Below are 19,501 nucleotides of genomic sequence, written 5' to 3'. Positions count from 1 at the left end.
GTGTTGTTCATGACTTTTTTCAGCAAGTTTTTTTTGGATTGTTTCAGCATATTGACAGTTCACCCTTCCCTATAACACTGAACAATCAGTTGGGTGCTCAGCAGCAGTGAAGGAACATTTCTAAACTCTTCTTCCCCACCTCCAGGGCCTGGTGGCTGTTGGTAGCAAAGTGATACCTCACACTGACACAGTTGAAATCCACTAATAATCTCCTGCTGGGATGTTGCTTTCTCACCCATTGCACTGCTCCAGCAGCAGAACTACTGAGTAGCTTCCTGCCAGAATAAGTGCCACTGAGAGCTCCATCTGTCCTTCCTTGGACTTTTCAAGTACAGAGTGCCTTGAACCAAGAAAGTGGCATCAGGAGAGGAAAAAAAAGGCTGGTAAGAAGCCCATCTCTGACCTTGCAATTGCAATGAGTCTTTCATAACATACAAGGAAGTCAATTGACACTGGGGGAGACAAGGAGGAAAGGGGGACCATGTGTCTCACCTCCATGGCTATCAACACATTTCTGACTTGTTAGGAAACCTGGTTCTTAGCCAAGATGCTCTCTGTTGTCACATTTCTGAGCAAGACCTAGAGGGTGCAGCCTTGCACTGGCAGTCCTTGGTTGTGTGTGAGATCCATGCTGACTCCACAGACAGCAACAAAATGTCCTCGAGAAGTGCAACCAAAACAGAGACGTGGCTGGAGGTTGCTCTGACAAGGGTAACCCACTGAAAACCCAAAGTCCTGCAGTCTGAAGATAGTGCTCTCAAACATAATTCTCAGAAATCTCAGCGGTGACTTTGTATCCATCCCTCCCACTCTAAATATATCTCAAATTTTAGCACAGTGCCAGCACAATGGGGTGCCTAATGCAGAACATATGTCCATATGTATTTTAATCCTGGAAAAACATACTCAGGCTTGAGATGGGATGTTAGAAAGTGGCTGGTCTGTCACCCAGGTCCCCAGTCCCTTCCAAATGCCAAGTGTCCTGGGAAAAGGTGGAAACCCACTGACCTCTAATAATAAAAGCCATCCCCAGAATTCCATCTGGTGCCTGGAGGAAACTCATGTCATTCAGCTGTGCAGGAGAGACTTAAAGCTTTCCATTAGATAATCCCACCCTAGAATCCTTAAGGCAAGGTAGAATTTAGTGCACCTGCCATGGTTTCACTGGGGAATGCCTCCATCACAGCCTATAACCCAAGATTTGGGATAACAGCTTTGCTTTCCCTCATTGGAGCACCAGTGCCAACAGCTGCTCTATCCACTCTCTGCCTATGTTCTTCATGCACAGGGTCCATCCTTCTGAGCAGCTTCCTGGCATCCCATCTCTATTGCTGAAAGTAGTGGAGTCTGTAGAAATCTCAAGGATTTTCCCTTTACCAGACCAGAAATAAGTCCCTTCCTGAAGCCCTTTCTGTCTTGCTCACCACATCATGTAATAAACTACATCAAAGTCCTCCCTCTTCCATTTCCATCTGCCTTTGCTTTTCCTTCCCCTGTATCCATTAAATTGCACAAACCTGCTCCAGGAACAGGTTCACAGCTGGTTCTTGGGATCAGTGCACAAAGCCTAAGCAAAATCTATGAGGTAAAGCCAAACATCTGTGCATCTCATCCTGTTTTTTGATCCCCAGGGCAAAGCCAGGAGCCGAAGGTGCTTTTCGGCCAGGGAGGGTATAAAGGAACAAATCTCTGGCCAAAAGAGCTTTTAAACAGGGTCTGAGCTAAGGTGTGTGTGTGTAAGTCACATCACCCGAACTGTCAGGTGTGGCTTCGCACACCCTGTTAGCACAGGTGATAACTGTAATAAGCTTCCTGCAAACCCTAAATTGACATTCAGATACTGCAAAGGGATCCCTGTCCTAGGCTGAACCTCTGTTTAGAACAGCCAGTACTTCCCAGGAAAACACTGACTAATATTAGCAGTGGGAACTACAGAAGGGCTATCACGAATAAAGTTCATAGGCCAAAAAAAGAGTTGTAAGTAGAAACAATAACTTTTATTAAACTAACTGGTGCATCCATAGAAAGCAGACAAGCTGTTGGTACACAGGCTGCTTCTTCCTGAAGCAGATGCCCTAAACCTGCCATTCAGCCTTCAAAACTCAACACGACTTCGAGCAGTCACACAGATTGTAACCAGTTGCTAAATCTGGCAGAAAAACAGGGCTTCTTTGTTGTCCCAAGTGCATATAAAATTCAGGATGCTTGCCAGGGAAGGGAGAATGTATGTCTGTGAGTGTGATGTGTTGGAGTGACAGGGAGAAAGCAAAATGTTTTGTGTTTATTTTTATCTGGGGTCAGTGTTTACTCAGAAGGAAGGCAACAAAAACTTAGGCAAACAAACAAAAAATAATCAGTTTTTCTAGTGGCTTGGAACTGCCTGTGTCTGTAGGTGCTGAGGGAAGCTGGCATGATCCTTGGTCTCATTAGTCATCTAGAAATGTGAGGGCTCAATGCCCTTGGCCCCTTGTCTGTAAACCAGTGTGGGGCTGGGAAAGTCACAGCTTCCAGCACCTAAGAGTACAAGTCAACACCCCAGGGAGAGTTTGTTGAAACAGAGATTAAATAATTCAGCCTTAGACTGAAGATATTTTTAGACTGAACTTTGTTTCACTGAAGAGTCTCCCACAAGCTCTCAGCTTGATCCTTCCGCCAGCTTGGAAAGCACCAAAGGAGAAAAGACAAAGACAAGGCTCCCGACAGGGTCCCTAAAAAAAGTCATGTCCATACAGTTCTGCACAAGGCTGAACTGCTTAGACATACCCAGGACAATGAGGAAGGGACAAAAAAGTCCACAACTGGGCAGCTTATCCCAATCTGCATATCACAAATACCAGGTTAGAAGGGACCTCTTGGATCATCCGGTCCAACCTTTCTTGGCAAAAACACCATTTAGACACAATGGTCCAGCACCCTGTCCAGAAAAATCATGGAAGTATCCAGTGTTGGAGAATCCACCACTTCCCTGGGAAGATTATTCCAATGGTTGACTGTTCTCCTTGTGAAAAAATTTCCTCTTGTGTCCAATTGGAACCTCCCCAGGAGTAACTTGTACCCATAACCCCTCATCTTTTCCATGTGACTGCTGGTAAAAAAAGGGAGTCTCCATCTTTGCAGCCACCCTTTAAATACTGGGACATTGTGATAAGGTCTTCCCTCAGCCTTCATTTTTCAAGGACAAGCAAACCTCATTCTCTCAACCTTTCCTCACATGGCAGCTCCACAATCCTTGGATCATCTTTTTGGCCTTTTTCCAGACCCTCTCCAGCCTGTCCACATCATTTTTGTACAGCAGGGACCAAACTGAACACAGTATTCCAGACATGGCCTGGCAAGCACTGAGTAGAGCAGGATAATGACTTTTACCTCTGCTGGTGATGCCCTTGTTGGTGCAGTCCAGCATCCCTTTGCCTCTCTGCCACAGCAGCTCCCTGTTCACTCACAATGAGCTTGTAGTCCCACAGGACCCTTCCCACAGAGCTGGTCCCCAGCCTGTGCTGCACTCCTGGGTTGTATTTTCCCAGGTGCAAGATTTTGCACTTTTCCTTATTGAACTCCATCAGCTCCTTGCTAGCCCACTCTTCCAGCCTATCCAGATCTTCCTGCAGGGTGGCTCTTCCTTCCAAAGTGTCCACTTCCCCACTTTGGTATCATGGGCAAGCTTCCTCAGGGTACACTTGATCCCCCCATCCAGATCACTTATGAAGATATTAAATAGTGTTGGGTCCAATATCAATCCCTGGGGGTCTCCACTTAAAGCTCTGAGAAGACCTTGATTCATTACACTGAGATCCATGCAAACACACACAATCCTTTGCTCCAAAATATCTGTGTTCCTGAGCTCCAGACCCAGAAAGAGTGAGCCATGAAGGAAGACAAATCAGCCTGGGATGGGCTGAGTCCATATTGTCCCAGAACCTGAGTTTCAGACCTAACTGGTCTCCTTCTTTTCTCCTCTGGAGTGAAGAAGTTTCCAGGTGTTCTGTCACCTTCCAGGCTGCAACAGATTTCCCCTCCCACAAGGCCCCAGAGAAAAAGAAATCCATGTTCACCTGCCTGTACAAGTCCTGGAGGCATCTCCTTGGCAGGCAAGGAAAAGTCCAAGGGTAAAATTTAATCCCTAATGTAATTCTTCAATTAATCACTTCATCTGCAATTAGGCTAAAGAAGGCTGATGAGCTGTCTGGGTCAGACCTCCCATCTACCAGGCTTCATCTTAATCAGACACAGAGAGTGATAAGGGTAAGCTTCCAGCAAAGGGAACTCATTTTTAATGGTAATTAGTGATATCTGCATTAAAAAAACAGTTGTGCTTCCTCTCATGAGTTTGTTGCTTCAAGCAGCTCAATTCCAGTGAACCCAACACAACCCAATCTGTTCATTAGTTCACAGGATGGTTTTGGGGGAGCCGTGACTGTGCATGAGGCTCTTCTATCTGCACATTTATGCTGTGCTTATCTCTGAGGTGAAAGCTTGTGAGAGCAGCACACATGGCCACAGCATCACAGGAAGCTCTCCAGGGCTCCACGTGATACCATATTTTTATTTATTTCCATTGCACCCTCAGAACATCCTGGGATCAGAGCTGTGCTGGGATCAGAGCTGTGCTGGGATCAGTAAACATCTGGCAGAAAGCAGCAGATCTCAGAGATAGAAAGACTGCAAAGCAAGATCTGATAAAGCACAATAGGTGGATAAATGAGGTAGAATGGGAAAATTACAGAGACAAGGCACTTGAGTATATAAAACTTCTCCAGGGAAACAAAATAATGTTGCAGGAGGCAGCAGTGTAACCACTGCCTCTCTGACCAGCACACCACTAAGGCTTTGGAGCTGGGATCAGCATCCTTTAGGAAAGTTGCTAGTAGACTCCCTGCAGAATTCATCTTTCCATGTTTCCAGAACTGCTTCACAGAACTGGAGAGAATTTCACCCTGTTGGGGGGAAAACTTCTAGGGAAACTTCCAGGCTCCTGTGGAAGGGAGTTTGCCTGGTATCCACCTCTCTGTTTTGGGAGGACATGTCCAAAAGGAGAACAGAACAGGTGAGGGATGCTTCTTGCACAAACTCTCCCCTCTCAGCAGCACAGAGATCAGGGCATTGGAGCTTCTGGGAAGCCACCGGGTCTGAGCTCTGATTCCAAAGGGCAGAGGAGAAGACAGCAGATCCTGTATGCACCTGCAGCATATCTCATCCCAGAGGAAGGATATGATGAATAGTTCATCATTCCTCACTGTTTTACAGTTTTGTCAGTGACAATTTGGCTCTCTAGTTCTTAGGTACCACATGTGCATATAGATAGATATATATATATATACTCTATTACATATGTTCAGAACATACAACATTATGTATTTTATGGGGGTTTTTTTTATTATTTTATATATACTCAGAATACCTAAATATCATCACAGCCTAAATAAACTCTAATCCAAGGACCCACAGGTACCACTACTGGCACTGGCAGAGGTGACAAGCACCTTGCTTGGCAATAGAAGTCTTCAGCTCTGTGCCAAATCATCTGCTTCTCTGAGTCATCTTATAGAATACTAACAGCACAAAACTTACTCTTTGAAATGCTTTTCTTGGGTTGTCCATGCTGAAAGCAGGGATGAATCTAACAGTGTCACTATTTAGGATAAAACTGCCTGGGTTTGATGGGAAGAGAAGACACGCCAGCTCTGGGATTCCTCTCCTGCTGTCACAATTAAATCTACCTGAAAAGACAATTTTAAAAAATTACCTGACTGAAGCAAATTGCCAAGGGTGTGATAGTGGAGGTGGAAGTATTTCAGTAGAAATATCCTCTGTAAAACCAGCCAGCCCCATCTGGGTAAGTCACAGAGAGCTCTACCAAACCACACACGACTCGTGCAAGTCTTTGCTGAGAAGAAGCACCAGCTGGGAACACACCAGAGGGATGAAGTCTGGGTAAAACAATCTGGAAAACTTCAAGTTCCACCTCCCCAAACTTTGCAGTGAGCATGGGTCAGGTCAGACTGCCTTTTCCCACACAATTCCCAGGCACCATTAGGAGGTTAGCACGAGGTGGGACACATCCACCCACATCATGAAGGGGCTGCACCAAGCTGATGCTCATCCCTTTTACCAGAGACATGGAAGATCTTCGTTTCAGGAAAGAGTTAAATTAGGAGCTTGATGCTTTTTTCAAGGAAGATGTATCTTTTGAACACAAAGGATAATACCTGCAATCACATGGCACAATAGACGTTTTCTGCTGCTTGGGATTTTGCACAATAAGACTTTTTATTTGGGAAGGAAAAAATTATTCTCTGCTCTAAAAAGAAAAGAAGGGAAGAAGGGAAAAGTGTATTTTCTGTTTAGGCTTTCATTTAGAGAGATTATAAAGAAAAAAAATCTCCTTTTAAACACAATAATTTCATTCAGTTCATTTTAACTATTGTGAATTGACATTAATAACTGAAGAGCGTGGCGTCTTTTTCTCCCCTTTCTTCCTCCGCTCTCATATTTTCGTGAAGGTCAAAGCAATGAAGCTTTTACTCTTCCCACATGATTAGCTGGTCAAAAACCCAGGAGAGGAACAAGCTGACCTGTGGTTTCGAAGGCAGGATGCTGAGGAGAGAGCAAAAAAGAAACACTTAGGTGCCATTTCTTCAGATGAAATGTTAGGCTGGGAGACATTCAGCCCTTGCTCACTGCAGAAAGTGTGTGAAACTGAGTGAATTTTGCCTTTCTTGTTTACCTTTAGTGACCACTAGTTTGATCAGCACAGAAATGATCCAACTGAAGCCCTCCAGCACCCTGGAGCACTTAAGGTACCTTCTCTGGAAGACTAGAGTTCAAGACTGTGACAGTCTACAGAGTAAGGTGACAGAGAGGCTTATGAGCAACATTGCCTTGGAAATGGATTTATCTCACCTGGGTGCAGTAGCTCGAGCCCATGGCTCTCTTTCATAGCCCATGGCAACCTAGGAACCATCTCCCTAAACTTATTTTTGGGTGTTATGTGAGACAACTTAGAGCATCCTGCCTGGCTCCTGTCACAGGTCTCCCAGGGGCAAGTCTTGTCTCGTCTCTTCTCATGTCATCTCATCTCATCTCCTCTCCTCTATTCTCCTTTCCTCTCCTCCTAATTTACTTCCCTCCCTTCCCATGTGAGCTGTGCTTCCTGGGAGAAGAGCGACTGTTTCTTGCTGAGATCTTCATTCCTTACTGTGGTATTCCCAGCTGGAACCTATAAATGCCATAACACTACAAATAATAAACATATGCTAGAAAGGCAAAGAACTCTAACACATCATCTCATCACACAGATTCCTCCAGGGATAATGCAGATAATGCAGAAACCTTCCCCAAGTAATTCCACCCCCTCCCCTCATCTCTGTCACTTCTTAATATCTCCATTTTTCATCAAAACGTTCCATTTGCCTGAAATCACAGATCTCACATCTGGGTTAATCATCCTATAGCAGTGGATCTCATTTGTATGGAAGAAAATATCTCAAATGAAGTGCCACTGTCTTTTAAGAAGCTTATTGTGTTTTCATTCTAACAATCTTTCCCTCCTGCTGTCAGGCAGCAATTGTTGTTACTCATTTGATGTAGGAATAAGAAGTACTGATAAACGGAAGAAAGCCTGTGACATGGCACCCTGCCAAAAGCAAAAGCTTGCAGTTTTCCCTTCCTCCAAAACCATTTCAAACACAGTGGTTTGTCACCAAGCTGCTCAGCACAGGAAGGGGCTATTTCAGAGTCAGACGCCAAAAGAAAGTCGCCCTGTCTAAGTCTGGGTATCACTGGTATGGGCTGAGTGCTGAGGGACTTGTCTAATCTCCCCTGTGCACTAAGGAAGAGATGAGTGGGTGTTTGTGTCCTCTTTTTTGAGGTCAGGTGAGATGAATTGTGACCTAGGGATGTTTGAGGGGAGGCATTAAGAGGGGATGCACACGTACTCTGTAAATGTTTCATTCCCATCCTGACATCTCATTTAGGCTCCTCAGTCCTGTCAAAAATTCTTCAGTGATCCACCTCTTGAACTGGGATATTTCAATGCAAAATACTAGAATTTCTCTGAAAGTATCTGGTTAGTTTTGCCATCCTCCTACGTGAGCGTTACCTCAACTTTCCCTTTAAGCAACTAATTCTAAATTTATACTCACTATGTCTCTTTTTTTTCTGAATCAGAAAAAATAGTTTCCCAAATGAAACAGATCCATAACAAGTCACCACACTAAATAACATCTTCTAATATTAATTAAAAATTGGGCTGTTGGCTGCAGAGAACAGCACATAAACTTTTGGCTGAAGGCTCTTACAACTGCACACCACAGTAAATACCCCTGTAATTCACTCTTTCAAATATCTAATTCGATTCCTTTTTCCACTCTTTCTGTATGTTTGTGAGCTGGAATGATTGATCCTCTCTGCAAACATCATTGCCAGGGCAGACACAACCTGGCAACCTGCTGAAGTTGTCAATTGGCTCCTATTGTGTTCCATCTCCGGGGGTCTCACAGACAAAACCTGCCAAAGTGAACATTTTTCTGTCTCATCACAACATCAAAATCTCACAAGTGACTTTCAAGAGGAAAGGTGTGCATTTTGTGCTTCCCCTCCTGTAATGCATGGTATAAGTAACTCATGTTTTGGGAATTCGGCTGCTCCTTTTGAGATTTTTGGACTTAAACAGTGGCAAAAATCTAAAGAATGGTGATTTCCTGATGCAAATTAATTACAAATGCATCTGATAAATTTGCAGATCAAATGGTTAAGTTTGAGCACCTCTCACAGGCATTCAAAGGGGACAATTCTGAAGCAGGATTTTGGCAGGGCCTTGCACGAAATCTCGAGACTGAACCCGTGGAGTCCCAGGGATTACTAGAGAAAAAAAAGAATAGCTGATGGTGTAGGTTTGATTTTTGAGGAGAGGGGTCGAAGGTGATGTCTTTCTATGGTTTATTTAACTGCCATGGGCAATGGCAAGGCAGATGGGTTGACTATAATTTCTAGAATGAATGAATGAATGTTAAACTTGATAAAGAGCTGACTGATTAGAGGCACTTCTCAGCTAATGACCGTCAATTAATGCTAATTTCCAATAAGCAGCAGAGAAAATAATGGATCCCTGCTGGCTACACTGTGCTGCCTGCACAGATCAAATGACTTTCTCCTCTGCATGGCTGCATTAAAGCAAAGAGTGACAAGTATCAGAGCATAATTCAGACACAAGGCTGATGAATCTGGAGCATCCTGTTTGTGTTTACCATGACACACTGTGCATACCTGGTCCCACTGCTTCAGTAATTAAGACCCAGTCTTAAGACAAGTCTAAAAACAAGCCTTCCCACATTACTGGTTGCTTAGGAAAATATATCTTGGTGATACCTCCTTCCCTGCATCATGTAACACAGAGCTGGCTATGACATTGTCATCTCCTGGTTGGTGGACTTCAGATTTTTGCTTGAACAATGCTGTGACTTTTCTCAGTCTCCCATCAGACACTCATAGGACAGTCATGTACAAGTACCTTCCAGAAGGATGGCTCTGGCACAGCAGAAGAGCTCCCAGCTGGACTGAGGATCAGGTATTCAGCTGTTTCATGGCTCCCTCTCATCAGACAAAGCTCCCAGTAAGCAAGACAAGGTTGCAAGGTCAGGACCCTTTGGAGAAGGGGACACAACACTGCTACTACTTGGCATCAGTCATGCAGGGTTGCCCCAGACCAGGTTCCAGAGGCTCCCAACAGCCCCTAAAACTGGACACTGGCAGGAGATTCCAATATCCAGTCTTCAATACCCAGTGCAAGGGCACAGACTGATGCTCCAGAAGTTGCTCTACTCAACTGGAGTTACTATGGGTAAAGCTTCCTGTGAACGGGCCTTACCTGTCACACTGCCTTTAGAGGGCTCTAAGAAGGGAGGAGAAGAGCTTGGAAAGAGTATAGGAATGGGATGGGAAGTGGTGGAATCACCATCCCTGGACACGTTCATCCAGTGTACAGATGTGGCACATGAGGACATGGTTTACTGGTGGACTTGGCACTGCTGGATTAGTGGTTGGACTTGACCTTAGAGGTCTTTTCCAACCTTAATGATTCTATGATTCTATGTTTTTTTCTTAAAAAGCTTCCCCCTCACGGTAGAAATGATGTCAGTAGAGCTGAGAAATTTTCTTGGAGGTTTCTGAAGCTTTGTTTCCTTTGAGCTCAGGCAGCTTGTAAACAATAATATTTGCACCATCAGCTCAGCTGTGCCACCTTTCCAGGAGCCAGTTTGTGCTATTCCCAGCTGGGATCAGAGGAGATGTCAGTGTATGTGCTGCCTGTCACTAATTAGGAAGTGATTGTTCCTGGTGGGTTGTGTGATGTTGAGCATGTCAGCTGTGATCATCACCTTTTTGGAGAGTGGATCATGAACCCACAAAATTTAACAAACAGACTTTTCTCATACAAACTGGTTGGCATATGCTGTTTGGAATGAGGAGGATGGAACTGAATAGGGATCTTTCTGAGAGTACCTTAGGTATGTGAAGGAGGCCAGATGGAATGAAATAACACAGAAGAGCTGAGATGTCACATATTTGGGAGCTTCTTAATTTTTTAATACCGTGGGAAATGTGTTTTGCACAGCCCTTTGCTACTAAAACCTCCTTGTTGATCACACGTCTCCTCAGCAGACAGTGAAAAGAATGTGGAAAATCTTTACATTTCCTGGTCATCAGCAAACAAACACAGATAACCAGAACAGCTCCTCTGGAAAGACTAGCACTGCACACTCCTCCCTGTGTTTTCAGCCTACTAATTGCCATCATTTTTCTCCCTGTCAGCTTACAAACATACTCATTACCGTGGGACATGACTTTTGTAGCTCAGTGTTAGTATGTGAATGAATGAATTCCAAGACAATGCAGGAAAAGCAGAGCTGGCAAGACCAGGTTCTGCTCCCACGTTCCTGTAATTACTGTGGGTCGACTGAAGAAACAGGAGGCAGTTGTTGCAAACGTGGTCAAATGAGACCTGCAAATGCAGGAACAGAGATGTGGGGGGCTTCTGTGAAAAACTTCCAACTCACAAAGGCCGGGACAGCTGGAGGGAGGAATATTCAGTTCAAAGTAAATACCTGGACAGTGTCTGCCTCCTTGTGAGTTAAGCATCTTCAGATCTTTTGAAAGCAGCAGAGATTTAGTGAAATTTGGTCAGAGGGTCCTGAGGCACAGCTCAGACACGAGCCAAAACAGGACAGATGAATCATGATGGAAGAGATTATTTTCCCTTTTGGCAACAAAGGACTCTACAGTGATTAACTCATATGCTTTGTTAGGATGGACAGTTGCTTCCCATATATTGGCTTTATTTTACTACAATCCTGATTTTTCTCGCTGTATTGACCATTTAATTCCTCTTTGCAGTGTGACCAAACACTTCTGATTTTCTTGAGAACCTCAGTCATTCCATTTCACTCACTGTTACACTGCTTGAAATCACATTATTACGGGGAATCTCAAGTTTCTTTGAAAGAAAAAGATAAAGCACAGCAAAGCTTTTTTTTTTTTTTAATCCTTTTTAACAGATTTCATTATTTTAGAAAGAGTTTTAACTTCAGTGTTTAAAGTTCAGCCTGTTCAACTAGCATCTCTAAGGAGCAGCTGACATGAGCTCCAATCTGACAGATTTCACAGGTCCTGTTATCTTTGCTTGGAAAAAAAAAAATTCTCCCTCTACTGACAAAAATATACTGAGAATCCTAAATCCTGACAAGCATCTTCATTCCTGACTGTTGTTTTTCTCAGAAAATAAAAAAAAAAAGGAGGTCAAACCCTGCAAATTATTGGAAGAAACAGCTTTCCAGAATAAATGTCCTCCTTTGGGTCATCCCATGATTCCCCAGGAAAATGGAAAACGCTCTATTCTGCACCTCCATCAGTAGCAGAGTGGCCTCCTGAGTGTCCCTGTGAAAATAACCATCTGTGAGGACCTTTGGGGTCACATGGAAGTAATTGGCTGTGTTTTCTATAAGCACACCTCAAACACTCGCTCTCATATCAAAGAATATTCAAGTTAGGCGCTTAAATGTAGGTTTTTGTGGCCTTTTGCACAGCTTTGAGGCATTCAGGATACCCACACAGGGAAGAGAGACTTGAGATAGAGACTTTAGAGAATTGTGCTTCCCTGGAGCAAAAGCTGGAAGCTTCTGGGGCAGAGCATCTCACAAGACATGAAATATTTATGTTTAATGCACTGAGCCAAGGCCTCACTATCTTTCCACATCAGTCCCACAAACATCAACGAGACCCTTTGCAGACCAAGGGTAGGACTTCATCTCCCTTCCCTTTGGTGGTCTGGGTATCTAATCTAAGGCAGGTGTCCAGAGTCCCTGTACATTCAGAGCAGAGAAAAAGGATGGTACAGAGGACATCTTCATCACTTTTTTCATGAAGTGGGCTAAGTCATTATATCATTTATAGACTGAGGGACCCTAATGAGCAAAACTGCCTCAAAAGTCTGAAGTTAGCTCAGAGCTGTATCCCAATGTGCTGCTCACTGTGCTTTGTATCCCAAAGTTATCAGGATCTGTTCCACAGCAAGATGCAGCAGAGTTGGAAGGAGCAGCCAAGGCAGCAAGAAGGAGGAATATGGAGTCGTAACTTGGAAATAATCTACAAGCACATGGCTGGGATTGTGCCACCTCTGTGGATTGCTGTTGGATAAACAGCCCCATTTGTTTCAGAAACACCATGTTTCCACTTTGCAAAAGCACGGCGAAACACGCTCTACTAAATAGACACAATCCAGCCTCCCTCACAAAGGGAGGCATCAGGAGCTCATTATCAAGCATTAGAAAGACTGTGACAGAAATTCTGCTTCCTCCTGGAAGAAACACTGGGATTTATTGACTGGTGGAGCTGGAGCTTCTCCATCCCTGGAGGTTTTTAAGCAGGTGTTAGACGTCCCAGAATAACGTGAGCACTTTATTTCACACAAGAAAGATTTAAAGATTGGCTCGTTTGGATAAAGCTGTCTTCATGCAAAAACCTGCAGGCAAAAGAAATACAGTGCCACTGCTTCCTCTGCAGGATTATGCCAAGGTAACACAGAAGAGAGGGATGCTCCTGGCCAGGATGAGTCACTGATCTCTGTTTAGCCTTTCAGAAAGAGCTGGCCACCAGCAACAATATAAAACTCTTTTAAAATCATTCTTAGAGGCATTAAAGTGCTATAATCTGTGCGTCCTGTCCTTCCCCCTACACACATCCAGGAAAGTGGATGTAAAGCTGGGTCTAATTTCCAGCAGCGTAATAGTGCTTTAAAACATGGAGGAAAGTTGCTCTGCACCTTGCTTTCCCCACTGGTGAAAAACTGGAGACACTGACACTGCCCTTCCCTTTCCAATCCTCTGCCAGGGAGCAGCAAGAGTGGGACAGCCCTGCAAGGGCTTTATGAAGGATACAAAGCTGGCTGAGAGCTGGTCTGTAGAGCCACCACTATGATAGTGCATATAGAGATGCCTAAGAATGGGTGAGAACAGGACAAGTGCATTGGGATGTTTTTCCAGTGATCTGCAGGGGTGGGGTGCCTGAGGGCTCCTCCACATGCAGCAGCTCTGGTTTGTGTGACAGCAGGATCTCTCCCTCCTGTGTCACTGTCCTGTGCCAGCAGATCAGACATAGGTGCAAGGATGGCACAACCACAGGCAGGTTCAGCTCGTGCTGTGCTGACTCCAGGAGCTGAGTCATGGAATCATAAAATCATAGAACAGTTTGAGTTGGGAGGCACCTCAAAGCTCATCTTGTTCCAATGGGTAGGGACACCTTCCACTAGACCAGGTTGCTCCAAGCCCTGTCCAACCTGACCTTGAACCCTTTCAGGGATGGGGAATCTCAGGGTCAGGCAGGAAGAGAAATATCTGCATTTCTGGGTCTGGAGGCTGAGCAGACACCTGCTCAAGGATCACACCCCACAACCCTGTGTCAGGGCTCAGCCTGGGGCTGGCGCTTCTCAGGGCACTCGTGCAAGTGGAGGCTGCTTGAAACACAGCACAGACACCCCCACAGAACACCATGGTAGAAAAGTTCTGACCTAAGCAAATTTGGAGGACTGGAAGATCAGTCTCTCTCTGCTGCCTGAGTATATTCTTCAAGATCAGTGGGGAGAGCCTGGTTCCACTCCAGTGGAAGCCACGGCATTAAAGTTCCATTGACTTCGACAGCAGAGCAACAAAGCCCTGGCACTTCAAAGGTTTCTTTTATGGTGCTCATGCTGTTAATAAGCACCATCTGCTCCTTTCAACAGGAGAGCCATCCTCTGATTTGCTGACAGCACTTTGCTCTCCAGGGACTCAGCCCGTGTTTATATAACCACGGCAGTTTGCCTACACGGGCAGGGAGGGCAGCAGCAGATTCCCCGTGTACAGAAGGAGTCCTGGAGTAACAACAGGGGACTGAGCTTTCAACAGGGTTGTTGTGCTTGTGTGGAAAGTCCTCATGGTTTCAGTTATGCAGCAAAACCTACTAACTCAGCCCAGTCCACAGAGCAGGAGGTGAGAGCTCGGGTTCACATTAGATGAGACTTACTGTCACATGATTACCACCTGTATCACTCAGGGACCTGGAGCAGTTCTCTGTGGAGCCCAGAATGCAGCAGCTGAAGAGCATCCATTCTCTTTTTAAAGCTGGGACAACTCAGAGTGTAAAAACAATTTTTTTAGACTAAAAACCGTAGAAATTGGAGGTATTCGAGTCATCTGGACATGGCCCTGAGCAACCAGCTCTAGGTGGCCCTACTTAACAGGAGGGTTGGACCAGATGACCTCCAGAGATCATCCCCCTTCCAACCTCAACAAGTCTGTGATTCTGTGAAATCCATTTAAATACAGGAATAAACTATCTGTTTATATATGCACACACAAACTAAATCTATTTATGGCCTAAGAAGGAAATAAAAGAAGAGGTAAGAAAACAAGTGTTGCTCTGAATCCTCATCTCAACCCAGAGCAATACCACATTCCCAGTGAAGCGACACAGACCCGGGTAGCAGTGATGTGCTCAGGTGCCCCACTGCTCCACAGGGCTTCTCTTTATTGAGGAGGAAGAAATATTCCCAGTACTTGCCTTAATTTTGTGTCAACTGGTGATTTTCTGAGCCTAATGCTGATACTGGCTGCATCTCAGGACCTTAGGATCACAAGGTAGTTCAGGCTGAAGGGGATCTCAAGAAGTCTGAGGGCAGAAAAGGTTGCTCAGGGCTTTTTCCATCTGGGCACTGACAGCCTACAGGAATGGACACAGCACTACCTCACTGGGCAGTTGTTCCTGCTCTTAGCTGGATATCAGGAACATGCTGGACAATGTGGGACTTGGTGGTGACACTTGGGGCACTCTGCTTGTCACTGGGTGCTTGTTGGACAGTGAGCCATTGATCCATGCCTTTATCATAGAATCTTGGTATCATTAAGGTTGGAAAAGACCTCTAAGATCTAGTCCAACCATTAACCCAGCGCTGCCAAGTCCACCACTAAACCATGTCCCCAGGTGTCACACCCACGTGTTTTTTGAACCCTTGCAGGGACAGTGATTCCACTACTGCCCTGGGCAGCCTGTTCCAATGCCTGACCACCCTTTTAGTGCAGAAATTTTCCCAAATATCTGATTTAAACCTCCCCAGGCAGAAATTAGGGCTGTTTCCTCTTGTCCTATGACTTGTTACCCGGGAGAAGAGACCAACCCCCACCTGGCTACACCCTCCTCTCAGGGAGCTGTAGAGAATGATAAGGTCCCCCCCAAGCCTCCTTTTCTCCAGGCTGAGCCCACCCAGCTCCCTCAGCAGCTCCTCATCAGATTTGTGCTCCAGACCCTTCACCAGCTCTGTTCCCTTCTCTGGAGCCGCTCCAGCCCCTCAATGTCCTTCTTGCAGTGAGGGGCCTGAAACTGAACCCAGGATTCAAGGTGTATTGATTATTCTGCAGATAAATAAACCCATTTATTTCTCTCGCTGTTGCTGGATGATAACAGCTCTCCTGCCCTACTCTGGTGGTTACAAACAGGCTGATTTCAAGAGCTTCAAATTAATTGCACAGCGAATGAAATCACCCATTCAAAGAGCAAAGCTACTTGGGCTGTTCTCACATCTACTCTGCTCTTGGAAAAGATTAGTGTTGAATGTCAGCATTTGTTAATTTTGAAAGCCAGTGCTTGCTCTAGGTTTTGCTTCAAATAAAGGACTTGGCTTGCTCCAAATAAAATGGGAGAGCATGAGAGATGAGTGAAGGTGTTTCTAATGTCATGCAGAGCTACAGCTGCCTGACAGCACATCACAGCCCACACTGAGCAGATAACAAGGAAAATGGGGCTTTTTTCATTCTCAACCCTCTTTTGTATCCTTTAAAGCATCCTCTCCTTTGAAGCAGCATATAAAATACAAGAACCAGGATGCCACTCATTTTCTCCACCTCTAGAAGAAGTGTAAGAAAACAAGACAACAAACCTTTAAATATCAATAGTGTCTTCTCCCCTGAGCAGGCACCCAGCAAATCCCCATGACTGCTGTTAGCTCACACTGCCAACACCTGTACTCTGGAAACGTGGGCACTTCACCATGACCCCTCACCTGGACAAGATGCTAAATATTTATTAACAGCTGACAAAATATTTATAAACAGCTGACATCTTTGCTGAGTGTCTCATGAGGTGAGGCCTTGAGGATGCAGAAGTACCAGTAATGCTCTGGGTGTCTCCTTTCAGGGTGGTGACTGAATCACGAGGAGCACAAGAGTTACTGATCCTAAATATCCTGGAGCTGGAGGGCTCACAGATATTTTTCCTAAAACATTTGGTTTCCATGTCATGCTGGAAGGACTTCCACCCCATTTTTTCATAAGCAGGTTTGGTTTTTAAGGCTTCTTGGTTGAAATCCATGGGGCTTTCCAGCTGTTGGCTAAAAGCTCACCCTAAACATGAGAGTAAAGTCTGATGGATGAAGACTTCAATTCCTCTGGCTTTTCACATGATTTGAAAGAGATAAATTTGTGAACTACTCACTAGGTCTCTGAGAAGTCACAAAAGCTGATGAAAGGCCTTGTTTGGATTTTTCTCTTCGCCAGTCAGTTGGTCCTCTGTAGATGGATAAAACCACTTTTAAACTGAGTATTTTGTTTGGTTAATTTTCTTCACCAGCTTGTTGGTCCTCTGTAGATAGATAAAACCACTTTGAAAACGTGTTTCTACCCTCCAAAAATGACTTCATTATCCTTATTAAGTCTTGTAGACTTTATAAATAGAAATCCTGACTATTTTTTCTCAAGAGAAGGACAGTAAATGATTCTTGAGGAGGGTGATAGGGGGGATGAGAGGGATTAAACCAAAGTGCATCTAAAAGAAAGAAGCAATGACTACCCTGTGCCAAAGGAAGCTTGTCCTTTAAGCACAGGCTGAGCATTTCAATATAAGGCTACTCTTTTCCGTGGTCCAGGGGAGTGAGTGGTGCTTCTCTCCTAGGATGTATTTTTACTACATGGATGATGTATCTAAGAAGCAATGCAAGGAGGAAATGTTCTCTACACTAGAAAACAAAGCAAGAGAAATATTAGTGATGTGGCAGTGTAGTCTAGTGAAGGCTCTTAGCCAGGCATGACAATAGGACACAGTGATTATCTGGATGATTATGATTAGATTTATTGCTAATACAGGACCTTAATATTGCCAATGCAGTATCTAAATACCTACTCTCTGATATATATAGTTTAGATTATAGATTATTTCATTTTATAGAGATTATTTTAGGTTATAGTAAAGTTGGGTTATGGTCCCTCCTGTTGAGTCATGAGCTTCAGTGAGATCCCTTTGCTGTCTGAACTTCTCAGAGAAGTCTATGTGCAGCTTGGCCACTCAGTCTCAGATTTGGTCAGCAGTCTGTGTTGTCTAAAGCATTATAATATCAGCAGGTTTACAGTCTCTGGCCTTGCAGAACTCACAATTACAAAGCAATGAGGCACCTATGGAGCTGCTTTAAGATTTTCCTCAGTGTTTGACAAGATTTTAGTGCTTTTTACTCACTCATCCAAAAGTGAGTGTTCCCTGTCTTTGAACTTGACATGCCCTGCAGGCATCCCTGCCAGGTGTGGGATCCACCCAGAAGCTGCCTGCAACCTTGTCACAACAGTTTTCCTGGTTGGCCCAGTCTCCAGCAGCATTTTATCCCATTTTTCACCAAAGTCAACCACAAACACTTCAGTTTCTCCATTTCTGGAATGCATTATTTATAGGAGCAGCCAGACAGCTCCTTCTTCAATATTCACTTGCTGTTCACAGAATCATAGAACAGTTTGGGTTGGGACTTTAAGGATCATCTTGTTCCACCCCCCTGCCATGGGCAGGGACACCTTCCACTATCCCAGGTTGCTCCAAGCCCTGTCCAATCCGGCCTTGGACACTTAGAGGGATGGGTCAGCCACAGCTTCTCTGGGCAACCTGTGCCAGGGCCTCCCCACCCCACAGATTTTCTTCCTAAAATCTGATCTAAACTTACTCACTTTCCATTTAAAGCCGAAGTGTTCTTATCTTAGGACAAACCACCTTGGCCATCGGGGAGTGTGGAAAGGGAGAACAGGAGGTGTTTGTGTGGGATGTGCACAAAGATTCAACTCTCTTTCATCACCATCACACAGGGCAGCCCTGGGCATTTAGTTACACATTTATCTGCAGCTTTCCCACAGCTGTTCACAGCTCTCAGGGCTGTTTGCAGCGGGGCACATTGGGCTTCCCCCGAGCCCTGCACCCTGTGACAGGGCAGGTCAGAGGAGGCACAACACCTCCTTGGCCTCCTGGTGAGAGAATTCACACCTGCCTCTTTCCTTTACTCTCCATTGACAAATCCCAGAGAGAAGTGAAGTTGGTAAGATTCATGGGAAGAGGGGAGCCAGCACATCAGGGTTTGGTCCTTCAGGGACCTCCTGTCAGCAGGATTTACTTGGCAATATGTGCAGGGTTCCCTGAGCCAGGCTTCCCAGGTAGCATGCAGAAACCAAGTCAGGCAGGCCTGGGGTGTGATTCATCTCAGCCTAAGGCAGATGTCTAAATTAAAGCAGATGATTCATGACCTTAAAATTCCTCCACTGAATATAAGCTTCTCTCAGTATCAGGGAGCCTGTCTTTGCTGCAGGGATTTGAAAGCAAAGGCTTCCCCTTCTTGGAAATGTCAGTTCCCTCCAGGCAGGGAAACTGAGGCACCAGCACAGGCCAGGCTCACGACTAGACCCCACTTCTATAATCTGGATTTGGAAGATGCCTCCCAGTCCCAGGGATACCTCTTTGGTTCCCTCTCAGTGGGATGTGGGGACTGAAACACATCAGAATACAAGTAGCACTCACTACTCAAGCAGCTACAACTTCATTGCACATGATTATTGGTAGGGAGGACCTACGGGGTTTGTTGAGGAGGAAGGATGAAGCCAGGAGAGCAAGAGCACTGGCCAGCAGCTGTTGTGTTAGAAAGGCTCTGGGAAAGCTGCTGTTACACAGCAGAGCTGTG

This window comes from Manacus vitellinus, unplaced genomic scaffold (genome assembly GCF_001715985.3).
Source record: "Manacus vitellinus isolate BGI_N305 unplaced genomic scaffold, ASM171598v3 scaffold_12_pilon, whole genome shotgun sequence".
NCBI classification, from domain to species: Eukaryota; Metazoa; Chordata; class Aves; order Passeriformes; family Pipridae; genus Manacus; species Manacus vitellinus.
Note: the sequence above shows the minus strand (reverse complement) of the source record.